The following is a 14,149-nucleotide window of genomic DNA, read 5'->3' on the forward strand; positions in this document are numbered from 1 at the left end:
GTGTTATTGGGAAAGAATGTTTGCTTTGACCAGAGCAGTGTGTTCTCTTGGAAAAACTCTTTTAGCTTTTGCCCTGCTTCATTTTGTTCTCCAAGGCCAAACCTGCCTGTTACTACAGGTATCTCTTGCCTTCCTACTTTTGTACTCCAGTCCCCTGTGATAAAAAAAAAAAAAAAGACATCTTTTTTTTTGGTGAAGAGGAACTAAAGAGCCTCTTGATAAAGGTGAAAGGGGAGAGAAGAAAAAAAAAAAAAAAAACTGGCTTAAAACTCAACATTCAAAAAACTAAGATCGAAGTATCCAATCCCATAACTTGATGGCAAATAGATGGGGAAAAAATGGAAACAGTGATAGACTTAATTTTCTTGGGCTCCAAAATCACTGTGGACTGTGATTGCAGTCATGAAATTAAAAGATGTTTCGATACTTATGACTGATTCATGTTAATCAACATGAATCAACACAGTACTGTTATGCAATTATCCTTCAATTAAAAATGAATAAATTAAAAAAAAATTTCTCCTTGGAAAAAAGCTATGACAAACCTAGATAGTATCTTAAAAAGCAGAGACATCACTTTGCTGACAAAGTTTCATCTACTCAGTGTTATGGTTTTTTCAGTAATTTTATATGGGTATAAGAGTTGGATAATGAAGAAGGCTGAGCACCTAAGAATTAATACTTTTTAACTGTGGTGCTGGAGAAGGCTCTTGAGAGTCTCTTAGACAGCAAGGAGATCAAACCAGTTAATCCTCAAGGAATCAACCCTGAATATTCATTGGGAGGACAGCTACTGCTAAAGCTCCAATACTTTGACCATCTGATGAGGAGAGCTGACTCACTGGAAAAGACCCTGATGCTCGAAAAAGATTGATGGCAAGAAGAGAAAGAAGGGAGTGACAGAGGATGAGATGGTTGGATGGCATCACCAATTCAATGGACATGAGTTTGAGCAAACTCCTGGAGATAGTGAAGGACAGGGAAGCCTAGTGTGCTGTAGTCCATAGGGTTGTAAAGCATCAGACCAGATCAGATCAGTTGCTCAGTCGTGTCCGATTCTTTGTGACCCCATGAATCGCAGCACGCCAGGCCTCCCTGTCTATCACCAACTCCCGGAGTTCACTGAGACTCACGTCCATCGAGTCAGTGATGCCATCCAGCCATCTCATCCTCTGTCGTCCCCTTCTCCTCCTGCCCCCAATCCCTCCCAGCATCAGAGTCTTTTCCAATGAGTCAACTCTTCGCATGAGGTGGCCAAAGTACTGGAGTTTCAGCTTTAGCATCATTCCTTCCAAAGAAATCCCAGGGCTGGTCTCCTTTAGAATGGACTGGTTGGATCTCCTTGCAGTCCAAGGGCCTCTCAAGAGTCTTCTCCAACACCACAGTTCAAAAGCATCAATTCTTCGGCGCTCAGCCTTCTTCACAGTCCAACTCTCACATCCATACATGACTACTGGAAAAACAATAGCCTTGACTAGACGGACCTTTGTTGGCAAAGTAATGTCTCTGCTTTTCAATATGCTATCTAGGTTGGTCATAACTTTCCTTCCGAGGAGTAAGTGTCTTTTAATTTCATGGCTGCAGTCACCATCTGTAGTGATTTTGGAGCCCAGAAAATAAAGTCTGACACTGTTTCCACTGTTTCCCCATCTATTTTCCATGAAGTGGTGGGACCGGATGCAATGATCTTCATTTTCTGAATGTTGAGCTGTAAGCCAACTTTTTCACTCTCCATTTTCACTTTCATCAAGAGGCTTTTGAGTTCCTCTTCACTTTCTGCCATAAGGGTGATGTCATCTGCATATCTGAGGTTATTGATATTTCTCCCTGCCATCTTGATTCCAGCTTGTGTTTCTTCCAGTCCAGCGTTTCTCATGATGTACTCTGCATATAAGTTAAATAAACAGGGTGACAATATATAGCCTTGATGAGTCTGTTGTTCCATGTCCAGTTCTAACCGTTGCTTCCTGACCTTGAGAGAGTCATTTCCTAGGCAGGTTGATAGGAAATCTAGGGGTCCCCAAGGAGAGAGGGGTCTGGAATTCTCAAGGAGGAAGAAAGGACAAACTTTTCACAGTCTTTGTAGACCAGGACCTGGGGACTGGAGTGGATGAAAATGAGAGGGTAACAGGCAGGAAGGCCAGGGGTCTCCAAATGGAGGAAATAGCCTGCAAGTGTCAGACATTTTTATCTCTCTTAAGCGGCAGGAGGAAACAAACTAGCAATATTTTTTCCTTCTCTATACAAATTTAAAGGGAGGTTTCTCTTAAAATATTGTGTTGCCATAATGACACCTGGTTTCGCCTGAAGTTAGCTATTCTTGAGCCTAGAGATAACCAATGCCTTTTTCTTATGGAAATGTCCGTCTTAAGCTATGCTAATGTACTATGCTTTTACCCCAAACTCTGTCTCCAAGTCGGTTCTGCCTCTTGGCCCAGAACCTACTTGACAAACCAGTATGTTATACTCAGATATTGTTCCCCTAATCTATGTAAATGAAACTATTTGTATGGTGGTCTGCCCTTCTTCAAGATTCAAGTTAATCATTTTATGGCCCAGGATAAGCCATTTGGTGCCAAGATTATCCCAAAATGCATCTTATGGGTGAGGGGCCTGGTGCCATTCTGAATTTTAAGACATTCCTTTCTTTCATTAACAGACTGCTAGTGACTATATAACATCCAGCTGAAGACTAGCAGGGGGGTACTCTTTCTGCCCCCTTCTGATGCCTATGTCAGAAGCTTTCTCTATCTCCTTTATACTTTAATAAAACTTTATTACACAAAAGCTCTGAGCGATCAAGCCTCGTCTCCGGCCCCGGATTGAATTCTTCTCCTCCGGGGCCAAGAATCCCGGTGTATTCGCGTGATTCAACAACAACCTTTCAGCCTGTATGCAAATTTCTCAAGAGGCATCAGACATAACTTAGTGACTGTACAACAACTTTGATCCTTGCTTCTTTTCTGTTTAAAAATACTTTTTAATATACTTCTTTAGAATAGTTTAATATTGCTATATTATTTTAGTTTTTGCTTGTCTAATAAATTTTTTCTCTCTCCTTATCATATGATAATCTTACTAGCTAGACTATCCTACTTGCAGGTTTTTCCCTTTTAGGATTTTGAATATATCTTTTGAATTCTTCCTGAATTGCAGTGTTCTGCACAGAAATCAGCCGATAGCCTTTTGATGTTTCTTTGTAATTAACTGTTGTTTTCTCTGCTGTGTTTTAGAATTTTTTCTTTCACTTTTGCCGTTTTAATTATAATATATGTTGGTGTAGGTCTGTTTGGGTTCATTTGTTTGGCACCCTCATTTTTTCCTGTGCCTGGATATCTGTTTCTCTCTTTAGGTTTCAGAAGTTTTCAGCCATGATTTCTTTAAATACCTTTTTGATCCCCCTTACTCTTTCTTCTGAGATCTTTATGCATAGATCAGCATGCTTATTATCTCATAGGTCTCACATGTTGTTTTCACATGTCTGCTAAACTCCATAGTATCAATTCCATAAATAGTTTTCGAATGAAAGTTACTGGCGTATCAGATCATATTTGGATTTAAATACTAGCTAGGTATTGACTTTGAGCAAGATAGACACACAGACACACTTTTACACACTTAATGGATTGATGTCTACATTACAAGGATGTTATGACTAAATGGAGATAAAATGTCTAGCATCGTGTGAGTACAATTAATATTTTTCATGTGTTTAAGTAAAATTTAAAATAAAAACTGAAGAATAATCTTAGCTGTTTTCTCAAATGCCTTTTGACTTGTGCATGATGTAAAAAGTTCTGGTTAGCCTGATTCAAGACTACATGTCTTTATATTTTGTAGAGTGCTTTGACTTAGTAAACATTTTTCAAATAGCAAATATAAAACATATTTTATACATTAACTTGTACTTAGCTTTATGCATTATAATGACTGATTTATTAATTTGAATTTTCTTCAAGTACTATGTTACCTCTTGTGTAATTTGGAAATATGTTGATATAGAATTCGTCTCATAAAGTAAGGCAAATACAATTATAATGCCAATATAGTGATAAAATAAAGGATATACCATCATTTCCAATAGATTTTTAAAGGAAAGTAGATTTGCTTACATAATATAGGTTGATGGCTATCTTCAGAGTATGAAACTCTCCATGGTATTGAACTATCCCATTTCCTTTCTGGCACTTGCTATAAATGTGCATGACAACTGCTTTCATGAAGGTGAACAATGGAATAACATTTTAATCCTCACTCTGAAAGAAGGATTGGTCACAGAGAAAAGTGACTTCAATTATTTTCTAAAAAATAAAAGGTGAAGGAAACTGTACTGCTTATAGAATGGTCATTTCTTCACAGTGACATTTCATTCAACATACATCATTCTAACAAAATAAAATAAAATTAATTGATAAGGTCTTATGTTCCATTTATCCTTAGAGTCCTCTCAATTCCAAAAGGGAGAATTTTACTATTGATTTTTTTTTTTGGTAGAAGCATTATCCCGTATGCTCCAGCACTTAGTCATTATAGATGGCAACAGGATATTAAGAATGACAACAAGATGCCATATTTTCAGTGTATTTTTCTACTTTGAATGATTTCATGAATTTTACCAGTATAGGAGAAGGAAATGGCAACCCACTCCAGGTGTTCTTGCCTGGAGAATCCCAAGGACGGGGGAGCCTGGTGGGCTGCCGTCTATGGGGTCGCACAGAGTCGGACACAACTGAAGTGACTTAGCAGCAGCAGTAGCAGTACAGTACAGGGGGAAAGAAAAATGATAAATTCAAAAATAGCAAAAGTGTTTCTAAACCTAAAATGTATTATCTCTTTTGATTCTCTCAAACCACGTGAAGTAGGAAACACAAACAGCAATAAATGAGAACATCACATTACAGAGAAAGTGACATTCACATAACATCATTACCTTTATTTAGAACTGTTTTATTCTTTTTCCTGTTGTACCACATGATTATTTTTTCTTCCTCTTCCCTTCTATCTGAGGTTAAGCTAATATTAAAATGGAGTATTTATAGATGATCACATCTCTAAAAGGCTTTCACTTTTTTCATAATGGTTTTTACTTTCAGGTAAAATTGATGTTAGATGTTGTAAAGTAATAGAAAATGTATTCGTTGGTCTCTGCACCTGATTCCTGTAACGGAGCTCTTTAAACTTGTAATTTCCTAAGTGAAGCACTAGGAGCATGTTTTGTTCTAATATTTGATTTTTGATCCCAAGTTACTTACACTGAGCTTCTATATCTTTTGGAATTTCCTGGATGATAGCTGTGTCTTTTGTTTTCATGAGGGCGGGTTCCTGGATGCGGGCTGGTCACCAGAAAGGGCAAATCCTGTTTGCGTGCGTTCTCAGTCATGTTCGACTCTTTGCAGCCCCATGGGCTGTAGCTCGCCAGGCTCCTCTGTCCATTGGATTCTCTAAGAATGCTGGAGTGGGTTGCCATGCCCTCCTCCAGGGCATCTTACAGACCCAGGGATCGAACCTGTGTCTCCTGCATCTCCTGCATTGCAGGCAGATTCTTTACCGTTGAGCCACCAGCGAAGCCTAAACTGTGATTAGAGTCAGAATTTTCAGCTCCACCCCCAGTTCTCTAGAGAGGGGAGAGAAACTAGCAAAAGGTTAATGATAAATCATGCCTATGTGATGAAGCCTCTATAAAAATCCCCAAATTATAGGATTTGGAGAGCTTCCAGATTGGTGAGAAGGCAATGGCACCCCACTCCAGTACACTTGCCTGGAAAATCCCATGGATGGAGGAGCCTGGTGGGCTGCAGTCCATGGGGTCGCTAGGAGTCGGACATGACTGAGCGACTTCACTTTCACTTTTCACTTTCATGCATTGGAGAAGAAATGGCAACCCACTCCAGTATTCTTGCCTGGAGAATCCCAGGGACGGGGGAGCCTGATGTGCTGCCGTCTATGGGGTCTCACAGAGTCGGACACGACTGAAGTGACAGCATAGCATAGCAGATTGGTGAACACATTCACCGACCAGGAGGGTGATGCACTTCAAATCCATGGGAATAGAAACTCCTATACTCTTACCCTCCCGGGCCTCCCCCTGTGTATCTCTTCATCTGTTCTTCTGTATCATTTATCATATCCATTTTTACTATACAAAGCTATATAATAAATTTAAACATAAGTCTTTCCGTGAATCTGTGAGCTGTTCTAGCAAATAATCAAATTCAAGTGGGAGAAAATCATGGGAACTTCAGGTTTGTACCCAAACTGGATAGAAGTTGTGGGTAATCTAGGGACCTACTACTTGTGGCTGGCATCTGAAATGGGGAGCCGTCTCATAGGACTGAACCCTCAGCTTGTGGGATCTGATGTTATCTCCAGGTAGATAATGTCAGAATTCAGTTAAATTGTAGGACACCAGCCAGTGTCACAGATAATTGCTTGTTGGTGTGGGGAAAACAATCTCACACAATTGGTGTCAGAGGTGTTGTGAGTGTGGTAGTAGTGTGAGAGTAAAAGAGATACACACAGGATAAGCTGGGTTTTCTTATAGACGTAGTTGATTAAAGAACACAATAGTTGTATGCAATGAGCAATATTGACTGAAAAATCAAAATCTATATTAAAGTTGAAAAAAAGGTGTCTACCCCCTGTGTGTCTCTAAACTTAAATGTCTTAAAAAAATCTTTCCTAGCGCTACTCAAAGTATGCTCTTCAATTTTTAGGGACCCATATTCATTTATTTTCATTTATTTTATGTCAGTTTAGATGATATTCACAAAATTGTAGAAATAAACTGCTCCTTGCTTTTAGCGTATTTCTAAAGAATAAATTACACACTTTATATCTCTCAACCAAAACTGTAATCTCTTTGATATCGTAATTGGTTGCAATTACGATTTGTATTCACTAGAGCACATGCCTCAAATCAATACATAATTGTTGATAAGAGGAAAATGCAAATAATAAAAAAATGGATGATATATAGATATAAAGATAGAATGAAAGGAAAATAATTGTTAATACCAGTTTTTAAGTCAGAAATTTCATGAGAAGAAAGCATATAGGATTCTCCTTGAAGTGAGGTATTAATAATTTCAGTGAAAAACGAGCTGGTCAAAAATCTCTGTGGTTCCTATAATAGAAGTCACTGTTAAGAGATAAGACTCAGGGCATGGAGCAGAGTTTATTCATTGTTTTATCTCTGGTATTTATCATAATATAGTCATATAAAATGTGTTCCTTTTCTGATTATTTAATAGAAAAATACCACTATTACAATTATAAATTTTCTTAATCCCACAATATTAAAGAAAATTTCATCTAGCTTTAACATTACCATAAAATTAAATAGTGTATGTGTAAATATCTTGAGATATATAGAAAATTAAAAAAAAAAATTGAGATATGCCAAATGGGCTTCCCTTGTGGCTCATCTGGTAAAGGTTCTGCGTGCAATGTGGGAGACCTGGGTTCAATCTCTGGGTTGGGAAGATCCCATGGAGAAGGGAAAGGCTACCCACTCCACTATTCTGGCTCGGAGAATTCGATGGACTCTCTGGCCATGGGGTCGCAAAGAGTTGGACACAACTGAGCAACTTTCACAAGTGTTATTTAAGTTGGTGCAAAGGTAATTGCGGTTTTGCATTCTACTCTTGAATTTTGCTATTTGATGTTGGTGTATGCATTCATGTATAAGGTATATACATTGTTAAATAAATGTGGTTATGTTATACATCATTTTAGTATGCATTTCTTGCTTTATGTTTTTTGCTAATGACTTATTACTTGCTGTTTATTTATATTTATTTTAGACTAAATATATTTATTTGTTAGACATTTATTTTAGATGTTAGACAAAAAGCAAACTGAAGCACTTTTCTTATTCGAGTTTAAAATGGGTTTTAAAGCAGCAGACACAACTTGCAACATCAATAACTCATTTGGTCCTGGAATAGCTAATGAATATATAGTGCAGTGGTGGTTCAAGAAGTTTTGCAAAGGAGACCACAGCCTTGAAGATGAGGAGCTCAGTGACCATTCATTGGAAGTTGACAACAACCAACTGAGATGATAGTCAAAGCTGATTCTCTTACAACTACACAAGAAGTTGCCAAAGAAGTCAATGTCCAGCATTCTGGTCTTTTGGCATTTGAAGCAAATTGTAAAGGTGAAAAAGCTCATAAGTGGGTGCCTCGTGAGCTGACTGCAAATCAGAAAACTTATTGCTTTGAAGTATCATCTTCCTCTTATTCTGCACAACAATGAACCATTTCTCAATCAGATTGTGATGAATGATGAAAAATAGATTTTATACAACAACTGGCAGTGACTGTCTCAGTGGCTGGGCGAAGAAGAAGCTTCAAAGTCCTTCCCAAAGCCAAACTTGCACCAAGAAAAGGTTATGGTCACTGTTTGGTGGTCTGCTGCCCATCTGATCCACTACAGCTGTCTGAATCCCGTAAAAACCATTATATTTGAGAAGTATACTCAGCAAGTCCGTGAGATGCACTGAAAACTGCAACGCCTGCAGGTTGGCATTGGTCAACAGAATGGGCCCAATTCTTTTCCATGGACAATGCCCGACCACACATCCCACAACCAGTGCTTCAGAAGTTAACCGAATTTGGCTATGAAGATTTGCCTTATCTGCCATATTCACCTGACCTCTTGGCCAACTGACTACCACATTTTCAAGCATCTCTAGAATTTTTTGCTGGGAAAAATGGTTCTAAAACCAGCAGGAGGCAGAAAATGCTTTTCAAGAGTTCATGGAGTCCTGAAGCATGGATGTTTACGCTATAGGAATAAACCAAATTTATATGAATTTAGATTTAATTTTCAAGTGGGTAAGAATAGAGACTGTGTACTGAAACATTTCATTATATTATTTTTCTTTCCTCAAACAATGATAGAACTCTAATGGGATACGATGTTCTGTTAATCTAAAATTAATATGATCTAAAATTAATATAAGCTGAAACATTTATTTTATAGGAAATGCACTCATTAAAATAGTGCATTACTTTCCAGCTGTCAGAGACCCTGGTTTGAGTCCTATATGTTTGCAATGATATGGAAGTTATAGAATACTATGGAAATTAGCAGGGCAGAATCCCATGGGTATAATAGATTATGTAGAGAAAATAATTTAAAAGGTTGGTTTTTAAGAATGATGACATTTAGAATCCTTGAGAATCCATACCCTGAATTTTATGTATCAACATTTATTAAAATGTAAAGTAATTTGAAAAGCTTACATTCATAAGTGAAATTGTACTGACAAATAAGTCATGACTTTCATTAGTAAAGAGATCACTTTATCTCTGATGGAAAGTTATGATGAAAGAACATTGAATAAATTCTTCACATTAATGGTCATGTTATTTTCATTGGAATCTTACCACTATCTTATATCATTCTTCAAACCATGTCCAGTCCTCATTGTTACACTTTCCAATTAACTTTATTCTCAATTTGACTGTTGTAGACACCATTTTTAAAACTGCAGAAAGCAAGCACCTGTTTCAAAGAAAGAACTCAAATGACTTATTAAATCTAGCAGATGACCAGACTCAGTATTTTCACATGCCAGTAACACCTTTAGAGGTATTCCAGGTTGAATAAAGTAGAAGAGAACAAGTTGAATAAAGCAGAATATTGTTTACACTGCTGGAAAACTGTGTCTTTGTATTCTGAATATAATCAGGAATATCAGTTCTGATGCTTGAGAATTCAACCCTATTTCAAAAGCACCACAATTAATTAAAAATTAAAGTAATAATATCATGTATATGGAAAAAGCAAACCTCGATGACTCCTAAGCAGTTATCTACCTTGCATATTCGAAATTACTCTTTACAAAGCTGCCTTTTACAGTGCTTTTTCCATTTGAATTATTTGACAAGATAATCCATATTCATGCTGAAAACTGTGTGAAAAGTACAGAAAAAAATGAACAAGTAATTAATTTAGAGGAACTAACTTTCATCAAATAATTGATATATAAATTTGTGATTATTGCTTGATAATTTTTTGTCCATTCCTAGTGTGTTTAGATATGTACTATACAGAATAAATTACAACTTTTGTAACTTTTATAACTTGTAAAATACTCTCTTTATATTAAAATGTGATTGTAGGACTTCCAATTTTAGCTCCAACCTGTATAATACTTGGAAGTTATCATGCCATCATTATAGAAAAATAACTGAGCAATGTGAAAAGCTGTGACTTTTGTTAGACTCATCAGAGATTGGAAGTCAGTGGAAAAATTATAATCAATACTTTGGGGAGGCAGGCAAATATAGTTATTAGCAGTCTTTATCAATTTACCTGGAACAGAAGCCTCTGAAGTCAAACTGGGAGGAGCACATACAGTCATTTCAACAAACCTACTGAGACTGAGCGTGAACTAGCTTGAGAAAGAGAAACTCCTGGGGCCATATAGTCCAAGTTTTTGTAGATGTTAACCTCCAGGAATCCTACCAGTTTCTCATGTAGATGATCCAATAAAAATGTCCTCATGTTTTGGGCAGAGGGAAAGGAAAATAAAATATTCTTGGTGTATTCTCCACAACAAAGATGACCACTACAGGGGAAACTATATTACTAGAGAGTTTTAACAGGGGAAGAAGCAATTATTTATGTAGCTTCAGCCACATCCCCCCATACCTCTCAGCCTTCCTTTCCTATTTTATGTAAGAATAATGGGAAAAAAGCTGAAAGATACTTGTGAAAGTCACAGTCTGGGGACCCAGGCCCACCAAAAGACAGAAGTGATCAGAAGATTGGAGAACAGTTTCCCTCTGCACACCCTACCATCATTCATTTCAACAGGGCTGGAGTATAACAGAGAATCACAACTGAAAGATCTGCAAGACACAATCTTTATTTAAGAAGGAATTCTTAGAAAAATTCAAACATAACAACAGATGATAGGACAGGAACACTAGACAAAACCGAAGTCTCTGACATCTATAGCTTCAGCAAATATTGAGCAGAGTAACTACCAAAAATATCTGTCATTTGGCATATCTATTCAAACTGTAGATCAAAGAAAATATCAAAAGAATCCTGAGTTGAAAAGACATCTCATCTAGGAGGAACAAGAATGAGATTTATATCTGATTCTTTATCACAAAACATACAAACAGAAAGGTGAATAAAATATGTAAAGCATTGAAAGAAAAAAAAATAATAAAAGGAAACCTAGAATTCCCTATCCAGTGAAATTATATTTTAGAAGTTAAGGGGAAATAAAAATGTTTTCAGGCAGAAAAACCTAAGGAGATTGTTGCCAGCAGGCCTGGCTTGCAAGAAATATTAAAAGTTTTTCAGGATAAATTAAAATTATGTGGATCAAAAATTTAGATCTACATAAAGAGTGTCAGAGATGAAAGTAAGAGATAATATTTAATTTTTCTTATTCTTAATCAATCTAATAGATACCTGTTTATCTAAAATAATAATATCAATATTTGAGTGTTTTTAACATGAATAAAACTAGATTAAATGACAGCAATGTTTTAATGGGAGGGAGGATGGAATTATAAGTTCTCTTTGAAAAACTACTTACCCTGTCACTAAAGCTGTATATTGTTATTTTAAAGTGGACTTAGGTTATTTATTAGTGTATATTACAAACTCCAGGATAACCAGTAATTTAAAATAGGTAAAATAATTAATATACTAATGGGCTAGAGAAAATTGACTAATATAAAATGCTCATTTGAAACCTCAAAAGTTAGAAAAAAAATGGGGAATATTAAGAAACAAAAATCAAACAACAAGTATAACAAATAGAAAAGAGTTACAAAGTTCATGGATTGGAAGAATCAATATAGTGAAAATGAGTATACTACCCAAAGCAATTTATAGATTCAATGCAATCCCTATCAAGCTACCAACAGTATTCTTCACAGAGCTAGAACAAATAATTTCACAATTTGTATGGAAATACAAAAAACCTCGAATAGCCAAAGCGATCTTGAGAAAGAAGAATGGAACTGGAGGAATCAACCTACCTGACTTCAGGCTCTACTACAAAGCCACAGTTATCAACACAGTATGGTACTGACACAAAGACAGAAATATAGATCAATGAAACAAAATAGAAAGCCCAGAGATAAATCCACGCACATATGGACACCTTATCTTTGACAAAGGAGGCAAGAATATACAATGGATTAAAGACAACCTCTTTAACAAGTGATGCTGGGAAATCTGGTCAACCACTTGTAAAAGAATGAAACTAGAACACTTTCTAACACCATACACAAAAATAAACTCAAAATGGATTAAAGATCTCAATGTAAGACCAGAAACTATAAAACTCCTAGAGGAGAACATAGGCAAAACACTCTCTGACATACATCACAGCAGGATCCTCTATGACCCACCTCCTAGAATATTGGAAATAAAAGCAAAAATAAACAAATGGGACCTAATTAACCTTAAAAGCTTCTGGACATCAAAGGAAACTATTAGCAAGGTGAAAAGACAGCCTTCAGAATGGGAGAAAATAATAGCAAATGAAACAACGGCCAAACAACTAATCTCAAAAATATACAAGCAACTCCTACAGCTCAACTCCAGAAAAATAAACGACCCAATCAAAAAATGGGCCAAAGAACTAAATAGACATTTCTCCAAGGAAGACATACAGATGGCTAACAAACACATGAAAAGATGCTCAACATCACTCATTATCAGAGAAATGCAAATCAAAACCACTATGAGGTACCATTTCACGCCAGTCAGAATGGCTGCGATCCAAAAGTCCGCAAATAATAAATGCTGGAGAGGGTGTGGAGAAAAGGGAACCCTCTTACACTGTTGGTGGGAATGCAAACTAGTACAGCCACTATGGAGAACAGTGTGGAGATTCCTTAAAAAACTGGAAATAGAACTGCCTTACGATCCAGCAATCCCACTGCTGGGCATACACACTGAGGAAACCAGAAGGGAAAGAGACACGTGTACCCCAATGTTCATCGCAGCACTGTTTATAATAGCCAGGACATGGAAGCAACCTAGATGTCCATCAGTAGATGAATGGATAAGAAAGCAGTGGTACATATACACAATGGAGTATTACTCAGCCATTAAAAAGAATACATTTGAATCAGTTCTAATGAGGTGGATGAAACTGGAGCCTATTATACAGAGTGAAGTAAGCCAGAAGGAAAAACACCAATACAGTATACTAACGCATATATATGGAATTTAGAAAGATGGTAACAATAACCCTGTGTACGAGACAGCAAAAGAGACACTGATGTATAGAACAGTCTTATGGACTCTGTGGGAGAGGGAGAGGGTGGGATGATTTGGGAGAATGGCATTGAAACATGTAAAATATCATGTATGAAACGAGATGCCAGTCCAGGTTCGATGCACGATACTGGATGCTTGGGGCTAGTGCACTGGGACGACCCAGAGGGAGGGTATGGGGAGGGAGGAGGGAGGAGGGTTCAGGATGGGGAACACATGTATACCTGTGGCGGATTCATTTTGATATTTGGCAAAACTAATACAATTATGTAAAGTTTAAAAGTAAAATAAAAAAAAATAAAATAGAAACCTAAAAAAAAAATAAAACAGAAAGAGTTACAAACATGGTAAATATTGGTTAGACTATATAATTAATTGCTTTAAATGTAAATGGTGCAAATATAACAAACAAAAACCAGAGACTGTTAGAGTAGTTAACAACCCAACTATATACTTTCTGCAAGAAACCCTCTTTAAATATAAGGGCACAGATAGTAAAGACATGAAGAAAAATATAATATGCTGCTGCTGCTGCTAAGTCACTTCAGTCGTGTCCGACTCTGTGCAACCCCAGAGACGGCAGCCCACCAGGCTCCCCCATCCCTGGGATTCTCCAGGCAAGAACACTGGAGTGGGTTGCCATTTCCTTATCCAATGCATGAAAGTGAAAAGTGAAAGGGAAGTCGCTCAGTCATGTCCAACTCTTAGCGACCCCATGGACTGCAGCCTACCAGGCTCCTCCGTCCATGGGAGTTTCGAGACAAGAGTACTGGAGTGGGGTGCCATTGCCTTCTCCATATAATATGCTAATACTGACCAAAAGAAAGTTTAAGTGGCTATATTAATTATAGAGAAAGCAGACTTCAAGGAAAATCATCTAGGATAA

This window comes from Bos javanicus, chromosome 21 (assembly GCF_032452875.1).
Source record: "Bos javanicus breed banteng chromosome 21, ARS-OSU_banteng_1.0, whole genome shotgun sequence".
Taxonomy (NCBI): domain Eukaryota; kingdom Metazoa; phylum Chordata; class Mammalia; order Artiodactyla; family Bovidae; genus Bos; species Bos javanicus.